Below are 12459 nucleotides of genomic sequence, written 5' to 3' on the forward strand. Positions count from 1 at the left end.
GAAGTAACTGGTGTTAAGAACAGACATATATATAAATCAATGGAACAGACCAGAGAGCCTAGAAATAGACCCAGTACATATGGTCAATTGATTTTTGACAAAGGCATCAAGGTAATTTAGTGGGGAGAGGACAGTCTCTTCAAAAAATGATGCTGGAATAACTGGGTAGCCACTGGGAAAGAAAGAGACCTTGCCTCATACCTCACACCATACACAAAAATTAACTTGAAATGAATCACAGACCTAAATGTAAAAGCTAAAACTATAAAACTTCCAGAAGAAAAACTAGAAAATCTCTGTGCCTAGGAAATATACAAAAATCCTTAGAACACAAAAACACAAACTATAAAAGAAAAAAAAATGGTACATTAGACTTCATCAAACTTATGTTAACAGTTAAGAAGGAACGGAGGATACAGCGAAAATTTTGCTGTTAGGTTGGTGCAAAAGTAATTGCAGTTTAAAAGGTTAAAAATAATTGCAAAAACCACAATTACTTTTGCACCAACCTAATAGCTGGATCAGCACACACAGAACCCAGAGGATGGGGAAAAGATGTCTTCACCTTTCTCCCCAAGTTGCCTATCAATCTTACCAAGGAGTCCCCCACTTTTCTCTCCTTGCCTCACAGTGCTCTGGGTCACGTGTCACGTAACCCCTCACTATGCCTCTGGCTCACTCAGTCATTCAGGTCCATCTGCTTTACCGTTTCGTGGTGATGGAGGGGGTAAGGAAGTAGGCGGGTGGGCAGGGTGGATGGGGTGAAAAAAGAGAAGGAAAGCTCCCCTCAGCGAGGAGCATATAAACACACCAACTTCTCAGCACAGGATGTTGATAAATGGATTTGATTTTCCCTCTGCTTTTTTTAAACACCTCCTTTTACTGTCCTAACTTAGTATAAGCCAAATTTCCAGGGGGAAAAAGGGTACACCACACCCAAAACGGTGGGGACTGCATCCAAACAATTTTTTGTTTGTTCCAAATCTGTCTTCCCTGCAGTGGTTCTCAACCTGGGGAAATAGCGCCCTCTGGAGGCCTATGGTATTTTCAGCCATCTCCCTGCTTGGGTATTTAGTGGGCCAGGCAGGGCCAGGGATGTGGAACAGCCTGCAAGGAGCAGGACAGACCTGCGCAGTGAGGAACTAACCGTCTCGCCCAAAATGCTACCAGTGCCCTCACTGAAAACGCTGTGGGTTCTCAGAGGCTGAAGGCAAGGCCTTTCACGTTCATAAGTGTGTCGCCAACATCCAGCCTAGGGCCTGACACATAGTGGGAGCTCCACAAATACATGTCGCGTGTAAGAATGCAGGCATAAACACAGTAATCTGTGGCACCAGCCTGCAGAACTCAAGTGCCTGCTACAAACACACTTTGGAAACCAGGGTGTTAACTCATCAGTCAGACACAGACTAGGAATCTGAAGGAAAAATATGCTCCCTGTATGGAAATAAGTGAAATTTTCTTTAGATGTGTGCTAGTGCATCCTGTCTCCTCTACCATTTAGAAAAAAAAAAAAAAAGAGCCTAAATGCTCAGACATCACAAAGCAACCAAAACCTTGTGCACATTAACCCTCCCCAATGACAGTGACCATGAATATGGCGGGGCAGAACTTGGCAGAGCACTTCCATGGGCTTCTGAGAGAAAGTGAAGGGGGCTCCCAAGCCCGTCTTACTAGGAGGAGAGGGCAAGTGACTAAAAGCTTGGGTGTACATCAGAGGGCATGGACTCAAACCTCAGCTTTGACACCCAGTAGACTAGATACCTAGACTTTGGTTAAGTTGCCAAATTTCTCTGTGCCTGTTTCCTCACCTATAAAATAGTGATAATGATATTTACCTTCTAGGGTAATGAGATTAGATGAGATGATGCAAGTAAAACACAAAGCGCCGGGCCTGGCACTTATGAAACACTTGTCATGATTGATAATTTGAAAAGCAACCCCCAATGAATGGCCAGTAATAAAGCCACTGACCATCTTGGGGAACGAGAATAGACACCACACCATTTAATCCACGGACATGAGCAGACCAATAAAACATCATGTTCTTTAGAGACAAAACTGAAGTAATTTTATTCTGCCTCTAAGTCATTTTGTTCCCTGGTTGAACAACATGGTGCTGTGACTCACATTAAATTATAATTGTGTTTCTATATCCTTTTGCTGGTAAATATTTCATTTTTAGGTCTCTTTTGCAAAAGGGGAAGGTCTTCCAGTCAACTAATTCCTCATTCAAACTGTACTAATTCATTTTTCTTCCTCCATCCTACCCTCCCTACCCCAGGCCACTGCTGGCATTTTGCTATACCAAGGACTAGATTTGTGTTTTATTCCAGGAACTTTGAACATCGATAGTAATGAAAACACTTGGCATCTGTTTTCTGTTGAAATTTGAAAGCTTCAGAGCAATATTTACAAAACCCACTTCCCCAACCACTGCTCTAATTTAATTAAGTAACAGTAAAATATGACATTCCAATCAGAGTTACAAGCTGTTCTTGGGCTGTGTCGGGGCCAATCCTTTACATGCTCAAATTTATGAGTACGCTACTTGAGAAACATCACTTACCCAGCTGATCCAACAAATGCTTTCCTCTCACTTGCATGCAATACAGTTTGGGAATCCTGGCTCAAATCCCAAAGCCCCATCCACACTGAGAGACTGGGGGTAATATGGGGAGTATTTCAATATTGATAGTGTATAAATTGGGGCACATTCATGAGTTAAAAAATTGTTTAATAAACAAATCAAGGTATAAGCAGGAAAAATTATTTTTCAAACTCAAATCCTCATTCTGAAAGTTGAGAAAATTTTCCCTGAGAGAGCCTGTGGGCAGGCAGCAACTTTCACACATCCAATTACATAGTCACAGTATGTAATTTAAAGCAAACCCACTATTATTAAATATTACTGGGTGTAGTAATATTTACACAAATAAGAGGCAAATCACAACAGAACCAAGAATCGAACACTGGAAAGAATTTAATCCAATCCTCCTCCTGTTTCCATTTTATAGATCAGGAAGGTAAACAGAGAGAAGGCCAAGTGCCATAATAAATCCACAACAGTGGGAGGAGTCAGGACCGGGTCTTCTGAGTCTCACAGATCTTACTGAAGAAGGGAAGTCAAGTCTTTGGCCTGCCTAGGTGCCCTTCTAATTTTCTCAGAATGTTTCCAGCACTGTCCAATATGGTAGCCACTAACCACATGTGGTTATTTTAATTGAAATTAAATAAAATTTAGTCCCTCAGTCACACAGCCACATTTCAAGAGCCCAACTCGTGGCTAGTGAACTACACAGCACAGATACATAAATGTATCCATGATTATAGAAAGTTCTACTGGACAGTACATGGAAAGCCCAGCAGACTTCTTACCAAACTTACAAATTCCATGTTTGTTCATACTGTACTCCCAATATGTACTACACTGCCCATCATGCTTTGGGAATCCCATAGACTTGTGTGAAGGTGAAGAATGACACCAGGACTGTGGCCTCTCACACCTTCTGCTTGCTGAGTCGGGCTTCCCAACTCTGAGTTGCAGTGTGGGTCAAGGACCACATCCTGGGAAGCTTCTTTGTCCGGGCTCAGGCTCAGAACAGGGAGGCCAAAGACAAGACAAAGAAGGTAACACTTCTCCTTCAGACCCCCCACAAACGCCCCCCTCATGCCTCCAGGAGAGCCAACAGGTCATTCAGCGGCCACTTCCAGCTTGCCTCTTGGAATTCCAAGAGAAGTCTGACACACTCTCTAGAAAATATCACCTACTATCTACGGCCCTTTACAGTTCCAAGGTAATGCCATGGGTTCTCCTTTGAGCCACACAATAACTGGTGAAGGAGATGTCTCCATTTTATACATGAGAAAACTGAGGTTCAAAGAAGTAAAGATGGCCAAAGATATGAAGGGAAGCCAAGATTCCAATGAAAAATTCTGGCTTTAGAACTTGCCAGAATACCACCATCTCTTCTTCCTTCTTCTATAAAGACATATAGATATGTCCCAGGCCTTCTTGAGATCACAAGCTGGGTCTTGCTCATCTGTGTAGCCCAGGTGATATCTAGCAGTACCTTCCTCAATCAATCAAATGGTTCTTAGCCTGATTCTCACATCTCACTTTTCAAGGGAGAAAGTTAAGAAGACAAATCAAGTCCTAAGGGAAATGAGACAAATATTTGGAATTGCACTTCTAAGTGGTCAACTCTAGAAATATAGGAATTTTGTACAAACTCACTTCAGAGTAGTTAATTCCTTATTCAGAAACAGGTGGTTATGTACAATTGAGAAGGGGTTTTAAAGGCAGACAAGAGGCATTTGTCTTCATGTGGCCATGTTCTTGAGCCTCTAGTGCGCACTCCCTCTCTCACACGTCCACACACTAGGATTCTATGGACATTCACAGTATTCCAAGAACATAATAATTTAAATCTTATCAGAGAAATGAAAATCAAAACCACAAAGAGATATCACCTCACACCTGTTGGAATGGCTATTATCAAAAAGACATGAGATAATAAGTGCTGGTGAGGATGAGGAGAAAAGGGAACCCTTGTGCACTGCTGGGATATTGGGAAGTAGGATACTCTGTGCGCAGAGAAAACACTGGTGAAAAAAAGCTCTCAAGTTTTCTACCCAGAATGCCTCACTTTCTGAGTTCTCTACCCCGCAGAGTTGAGTAGAAAGCAAATGCTCTGAGAATTTCATAATGGCTTTGCTCTAGATTTAAGTAAGATTTTGCTGTCATATTGAATATGACCACATGTCATATCAACACTTCCTCAATATAATATATCACAATAGGAACTATTCTCAAAGACTTCAGTACAAAAGCCATGTCAGGGAAGTGCTTAAAAATGCTCAAAAAGTAACTGGAGAAAAAGGACTAAGCTAGAGAAGTGGTCGACAAGAGTGGAGGAAGGTCTTAAATCTGAAAGTAGTAGTCATTTTATGGAAGGTAATTACATCAGAAATAGTCTAAGTCAAATTTTATGTGCATACAAATCACCTGGGAATGTTATTAAAATGCAGATTCTCAGTCAGCAGGCCTGTGGTTGAGACTCCACATTTCTAAGAAGCTCCAGGGTGATGCTGAAATCGTTGGTCCATGGGCCACTGGTTAGGTAGCAGAAATCCAAAATGCAGATGAAGGCATCTGGGAAGAGAATGGTCCCTTACAACTCCTCTATTTACCATGCTCTCCCACCTCCCCATATTCTCCCAACCCCTTTCACTCTCCACTTACCCTCTAGAGATGAAAACTTAGACCTCTAACTGTTCAAAATACAATCATTCCTAGTGAGCAGTCTGTGCAGTTAAAATTTTATGCACAGGACATCTGTTTTTGGAAATATGGCTGATTAGATCATCTGAAAACCTTCCTGCTAAAAAGCTATTTTAAAATACTAGAGAACATATTTCAAATGAATGTTTTAAGGTATAGTTGAGCTCACAAGAAAATTAAAAAAAAAAAATCCCTGGGGGTTGAAAACAGAAAACTGCAAACCAGAAAGGTAAGAGCAGCAGCAGATGCCATGCACCCAAGTCCAGTAATCTAGACACTGAGGTTTTCCACTCACACACTGGAAAAAAGGATGAAGACATTGGGTCTGCATGAGGAGTGGTCTGAGAAATATGAAAATCACACAGCGCCAGGACCACCAAAGGGTATGCTCTCTAAGAAAAGGTAACTAAAAAACACCCACGCAGCAGCATAGGGAAATAAGAGCAATGCCTGACTCATCTTCAGCTCTGAGCAGAAAAAAATTTTTTTCACCTAAAATTCATAATCATGAGTCTTCCCTCACCTAAACGTGAGTACTTTTTATTAATTTGTATCCCTCAAGTAATCCAGGAATTCTTAAACAGCAAAGGTAGCATAAAAGGTGGCTCTGAGACAGAAACACACATGGAGTGCCTTGCATAGACAAATGTAGAGACATAACCTCAAGTTACACTGCACGGAGTTAAATATACACTGCTAAAGAGATACCAATAAAGAAATTAAAAACAACAGGAAACAATCTACCATGTGGAAGAGACAGCAAACAAGCATAAGTATTAAATACCAAAAACTTCAAGTAATAGAACTATTAGATAAAAACTACTAAAACTATTTTTTAAAAAAAGAAAAAATTGAAAATATAAGAAAAAATCTTTATGAAAATAGAACAAGTCAATATGAAAATGAACCAAATTTCTCTAAAAAGACAAAATTATAGTTACTGAAATTAAAACCATGACACGTTGTTTAACAGCAGAGAAGACACAGCAGAAAGATAATAACTTGGAAAATAAGATTCAAGAAAATTATGATGTAATACAGAATTGTACACCTGAAATCTATGTAAATTTACTAACAATTGTCACCCCAATAAATTTAATTAAAAAAAAAAAGAAAATTACTGAGAAGGCAGTAGAGAGAGGTAAAATGATAGAAAATTTGAAAAAGATACAGAAAAGAGACTAAGAAAGCCCTATATATGCACAACAGGGACTCTGGGGGAAAAAAAGACAGTGAGAATGGAGGAAACAACTGATAGCTGAGAATTTTCCAAAGAAAGGCATGAATCCTCATACTCAGGAACAGACAAAATCTCAGGCAAGATTTTAAAACTCCACATCAAGACAAATCATCATGAAACTGAGGAGCATTGAAAACAAAGAGATCTTAAAAGTAACCAAAGACAATTATCTTCAAAGAAGCAACAATTAAATTAACTGTAGAGTTCTCAACAATAGCCAGAGACAACAAGAAAATGTCTTTGAAATGATGAGAGAAACGATAACCTAGAATTCTACAGCCAGCCAAAGTATCATACAAGGAGAGGACAAACTTAAGTCATCCTCAGAAAAATCCTAAAAGAATTTACAACTAGTAGACCATGACTAAAAGAACTTCTAAGGTTTGTTTTTCAGAAATTAAGTAATTAAATCTGGAAGGAGTGGGACACAAGATGGAATGATGAGCAACCTATTGTGAACCTATACACATATTGGATTTATAAAACAAAACAACCACTACTCTGAGGGATGAAAAATAGAGAATTCTCTGAAACAGAAAATAACGATTACATCTCTGAAATAGAAAATAACAATAACATCTAAGAAATTAGTTAAAACATTCTACTCAGGAGGAGGGTAGGGAGATTGAGTCTAGCCTTAGTTAAGTCAAGTGTACATGTCAAGAAGATGCTATACGTTAGAAAACCCAGGAGTGACATCAGCACCATGGTGGCGTATACAGAAACACAGTTGATTTTTGAACTTGACCTTGTATCTAAATTCACTTACTATTTCTACGAGTTTATCTGTAGATTTTTTCAGATTGTGTACATGGACAATCCTGTTGTGTGAATAATTTGAAAGTTTTATTTCTTCGTTTTCAATCTTTATGCTTTTCATTTCCTTTTCTGGTGTCATTGTCCTCGCTAGAACCTCCAGTACAAAGCCGAATAGAATTGGTAATAGCAAGTATTGTCTCATTCTTAATCTCAGGGGGATCATTAAATATGAGGTTGGCTGTATAGTTTAATATAGATAATCTTTATCAGAACAAAAAGTTAATGGTTGGAAATTCTGGAAAGATAGTTGTGGCTGTGGAAGCAAATTTTCTGTATCTTCCAAATCCCCAAATGAAAACAGAAACTAGATAAGAAATCAAAACAAACAAGCAACAACAACAAAAGAACCATGGGCAATACTTACAACAAAACTAGGTAAAAGGTAAGCCACAAATCCCAAAGTGCAAGTGTGTGAGGGCAAATCAAGAGTCACAAGACCTGTGAGGTATGAGCATCTACGTGAAAACATGCACAAAGAAGCAATGGGGCATCTGAAACACCTGGGTACTGGAGAACCCAACATAGCAAACAGATATTCACCTGCAAAGCCTGCCAGGTCAATCTGAGCCTAGCAGTTGAAATGGGATGGGTTTTGCCCACTTCAATAGTGAGTAAAAGGAAGGTGTGAGAAGAGCTGGAGCAGTTTAGCCTCTGTGAACTCTCAAAACCCACCCTCTAAGCTGCCTCTCCAAGACAAGATCCTACATTGGGGAGGAAATGCAGGAAACATTCGATCTAGGCAAGAGATGTGCTTATTTGTACAAAGAACACAGTGACTCCTGGTGGCAAACCGAACAAAACCAGAGTAATCTGGGGAGAGGTAACTCCTGCTCATGGAAACAGTGGCATGGTTCATGACAAATTCCTAAGCAACCTGCCTAAGGCCATTGGACACAAAATCTGTGTAATGCTGTACTCCTTAAGGATTTAAACTTATTGAAAAGTAAATAAAAAAAAAAAAGTATGGATTTGCTTAACAACAAAACACTCCTTCTGCAAGTTCAGAAACTAAAAGGCACAAACTATTACCAAAACCCGGGGAAATTTGTTACCACAAGAACTTCCTGAGGAATCTGCTGGAGAACAAACTTGGGACAACCAAAATGACTAAGGAGTTATTAATACAAGACCAGTGGTGAGCATTACATATATACTTATACTGTATATTATATAAAGTGAGTTAAAAGGGAGTGTCGTACATAATGGCAAGAAAGTATTTACTACGAGGTATTAAATAACCTACCTAATTACTGGGAGAGATGAAGACACTTCAGGAACAATTCCCGAAGTTACACTGTAGAGCTGGGTATATGTTTCTGACACAATTAGGAAGCTGCCTGACTTAAAAACAGCAGGGTGGGGGTGGAGGGGCAGACTGTGGATACCACTGCTGGCCCACCATGTCTGCTACAATCCACACCAACCAAATGGACATCCTGCCTGTCCCCCCAAAGTAAGTCGATTTCAAATTCAAGTCTCACTGATTAATGGATACTAATTCCTACCAGAGAGCCTAACTATGAGGCAATCTGAGGAAATGCAGTGTTTTAAGTTTCCAGTTTCTGCAGTATCAATATCACAATTTACCCACAATACCCATCACAGATAGGAACTTCCTTAACCAGCCATCTGCATCTTCCAAAAGCCTACTGCAAACATATTACTTATCAGTGAAATGTTAGGATTTCATGGCAGTAACAAGAGAAGTCTGATGCTTCTATTAAACATTGTACTACCGTGTTTCCCTGAAAATAAGACCTAACCAGAAATAAGCCCTAGCATGATTTTTCAGGATGACATTCCCTGAAACAAGCCCTAATGTGTCTTGTGGAGAAAAAATTAATATAAGACCCTGTCTTATTTTCAGGGAAACACGGTAGATGCCTTAAGTGCAATTAAAAAACAAAAGGAAGTATAAGCATTGGAAAGGAAAAGGCAACATGTATTGTTAACATTCACCAATAACACGATTGTCTGTACAAAAATATCTAAGGTAATATATAAGCTTAGAATTAATAAGAAAATTCAACAAACTTTCTGGATATAAGATCAATGTAAATAAATCAACTGCATTCCTATATACCAGTAATAATAAAATAGAAATTGTAATTTTAAAAGTACCACTTAGGAACAAATCTATCAAAGATACATTAGATTGTTAACTAAAATCATAAAAACTTATTTAAAAACATAAAAGATCCGACTAAATTGAGATATACTGTGTTCACAGATATAAAAACTTAATATCATTACAATGTATTAATTCTATCTATAACCATTTGAGGTGTAATTTAGCAACTTCTAGTAAAGTCGAAGATTTGTACCTTACAGCTCAACAATTAAAATCCAAGGTTTATATTCAAGAAACACTCTCACAGATTGCACAAGGCAGGTAAGAATGCTAATTCAAGCCATTGTTTATAGTAGCAAAAATTCAATATCTAAATGACTATCAACAGGAAAATGCATCAGCAAACTGTGGTGCAGTCATACAAGGGAATATTACGTAGCAGTTAACATTTTTTTAAAACTTCATTTATCAACATAATATTCTGTGAAAAAAGCTACAGAAGGCTATGCATTACGACGAGTACTAAGTAAAATGTTTAGACATGCCAAATAATATAGTTTATGGATACTTACATACATATTAGGAGTATAAAATCATACATGGAAATGAATACATCAAAGTCTGAGTAGTAGTTATCTGATAAAGGAAGATGGGGAATGGGATGGGGCTGAGATGCACAGAAAGCCCCACACACATTTGTAACATCATTTCTTAAACTAAAACAAATATGGCAAAATATTAAAATTAATAAAGCTAGATAGTGAGTATGGTCTTCATGTAATCTGTATACTTTTCTGCAAGTGTGAAACATTTCCTTTACGAACAAAATGGCATAATCCTTAGTAGCATAAAGGTCACGTGATGTGGCGCTCTCCTGGTGCGTCAGGTGGTGCACACTGAACCAGTTTCTTCTCTTAGAGCAGCTCAGCCAATTCACTCTCGCTCTCCCTCGCTACCATCAGTCTCATTTGCAGCCTCCTGTCTTCCCATGTGACCAGCCGCCAGTAAGCTCAGACTTGAGCTTAGAAGGAAACTGCCCCACAGGCCTTCAGCCTAGGCCACCTGTCCCATCTCTAAAGCTTCCCTGTGCTTTTCCTTGCATTCTCCACTATGGACACACCTCCTTCAGTGGCCTCACTGGGGAACGTGTCCTGACTAATGATAAGGCAGGATTTGGCGTTATCTGAACCCCCGGATATAATATCATTTAAAAGGCACCAATTTCCATCTCAGAGTGTGGTAGAAAAGGCAGCTCCCTTGAGACTTGGGGACCTGTTCTTTAGCTAAGCACAGAATGATCTCTGGTATGTCCCCCTGGCAAACCAATGACATTACTTCTTAGTTGATCTAGCCCAAGCTCTATTTGAGCTAAAAACTCTATGCTTTGAGTTAAACACTCCATGGAGATTAACCGGTTTTAAACTCCATTTTTCAAGGGTCAGAAAAGCTTAACTTTCTAGCCTCACTCTTCAGTAAAACTGTGTAGCGCTTCTTCCAGTAATGCATTAATAACTTTGTCATGATGAGAGCATCACAGCTCCTGGCATTCCACAAAATCAGATTTCTTAGGAAAACCTTGACCTGAGCTCTTTGACTTCAAGAGTTGGTCCCCTTTATGACCCAAAAGCACTTCAACACTGAGAGGAATAAATCTATCGCTTCACCCTGCATCCTGCACAGACCCTACCATGGATCTCCAGTGCCCTCGAAAGCAAAGCTCAACTCCTTACGGGAACTTAGGTGGTCCTGGCTGGCATGAGCCCTCACCTGGACATGCAGCGTGTTCATCACCATATCGCCAGCACTCAGCGCAGTGCCAGGCATCTGACAAAGGCAAGAAGACACAGGACCTCAGCTCCTCCCCACCCCTAGCTGCCTCCAGCCACTTAAGCTTCTACCGCAAGTGACAATAAATAAATTTAATTTAAAAAAGAAAACCACAGAAATCCCCAGGAGGAACATGTGCTTGCTCTAGAGACAAAACTGTGATCCCGAGAGATTTCACTTTAAATCACAGAGAGCTGGGGAAAGCAGGAGACTGGAGACATGACCTAAACCAGGTCATGGTGTGACAGTGGAAAGAACAGTGCAACTTGCTTACTCTACGAAAAGGCAGATGTACAGGGAACCAGGGAGGGGCGAGTTCCTAGGGGCTGTAGCAGCCTGGCTCCTCTTTCTGCCTCATATCAGGCCCCTCACCCTTTGATCCCCCAGCCTGTCTAGGACCCTGCCCGAATAGGACCACCCCACGTTACTTGGTACATCCTACCAAAGTGCAGGCAAGTGTTTCCAATAACTTCAATTTGGATGCAGTCACACAGAATAACAATACTGAGTGGGCCCTTACTTTGTGCCAGTTAATTTGCTAAGAGCTATACGTACAAACATCTCAACTAATCCTCACCGGAGCCCTATGCGATAGGTATCGATATTATCCCTCAGGTACAGATTTAGAACCTGAAGCTTAAAAAATTTTAAGTAGCTCCACTGGGGTTGAATTAGCTTAACCGTAACCGTTCTTCACCCAGCAGCCAGAGATCTTTATGAAATCCGAGCTCCTTGTGGCTCCCAAGCCCTGCCCACCTTCTTCCCCTCATCTCATTCCACGCTCTCCCTTGCTCCCGATGCTCCAGTCCCACAGCATTTTCTTTCTCAAACTCCCTTCCTAGAGGGAGCTAGAAAGGCAGAAAGGGCTGGTATTGCCATGGCCTTGAGGGTGCACATTAGTCCACAGGGATTAAGGACAGCTGGAATATTCAGTCCGATCTTAAAAGCAGTATGTGGAGTTTCCCTGGCAGCACAGGGAGGGTTATCTGCAGGGAGGCTGGACCGGAACAGGGACAGTAGGTCTGAGCAGGACTTTTTGACGCTCGATTTACCATCGATTCTCTTGAGGGATATGATATATTCGTGCTATCATATCAGTAAAAGTGGCACCCTACAGCAATAAGAAAGGTGAGGTTAGGAAGGTGAGACCTGGATGCGATGGAACTTTAAAGGGAAAATGACACAAAACAACAGTAAAAACCCAGCTCACACTGCCTT

This window comes from Rhinolophus hipposideros (genome assembly GCF_964194185.1).
Source record: "Rhinolophus hipposideros genome assembly, chromosome: 21".
Classification (NCBI taxonomy): Eukaryota; Metazoa; Chordata; class Mammalia; order Chiroptera; family Rhinolophidae; genus Rhinolophus; species Rhinolophus hipposideros.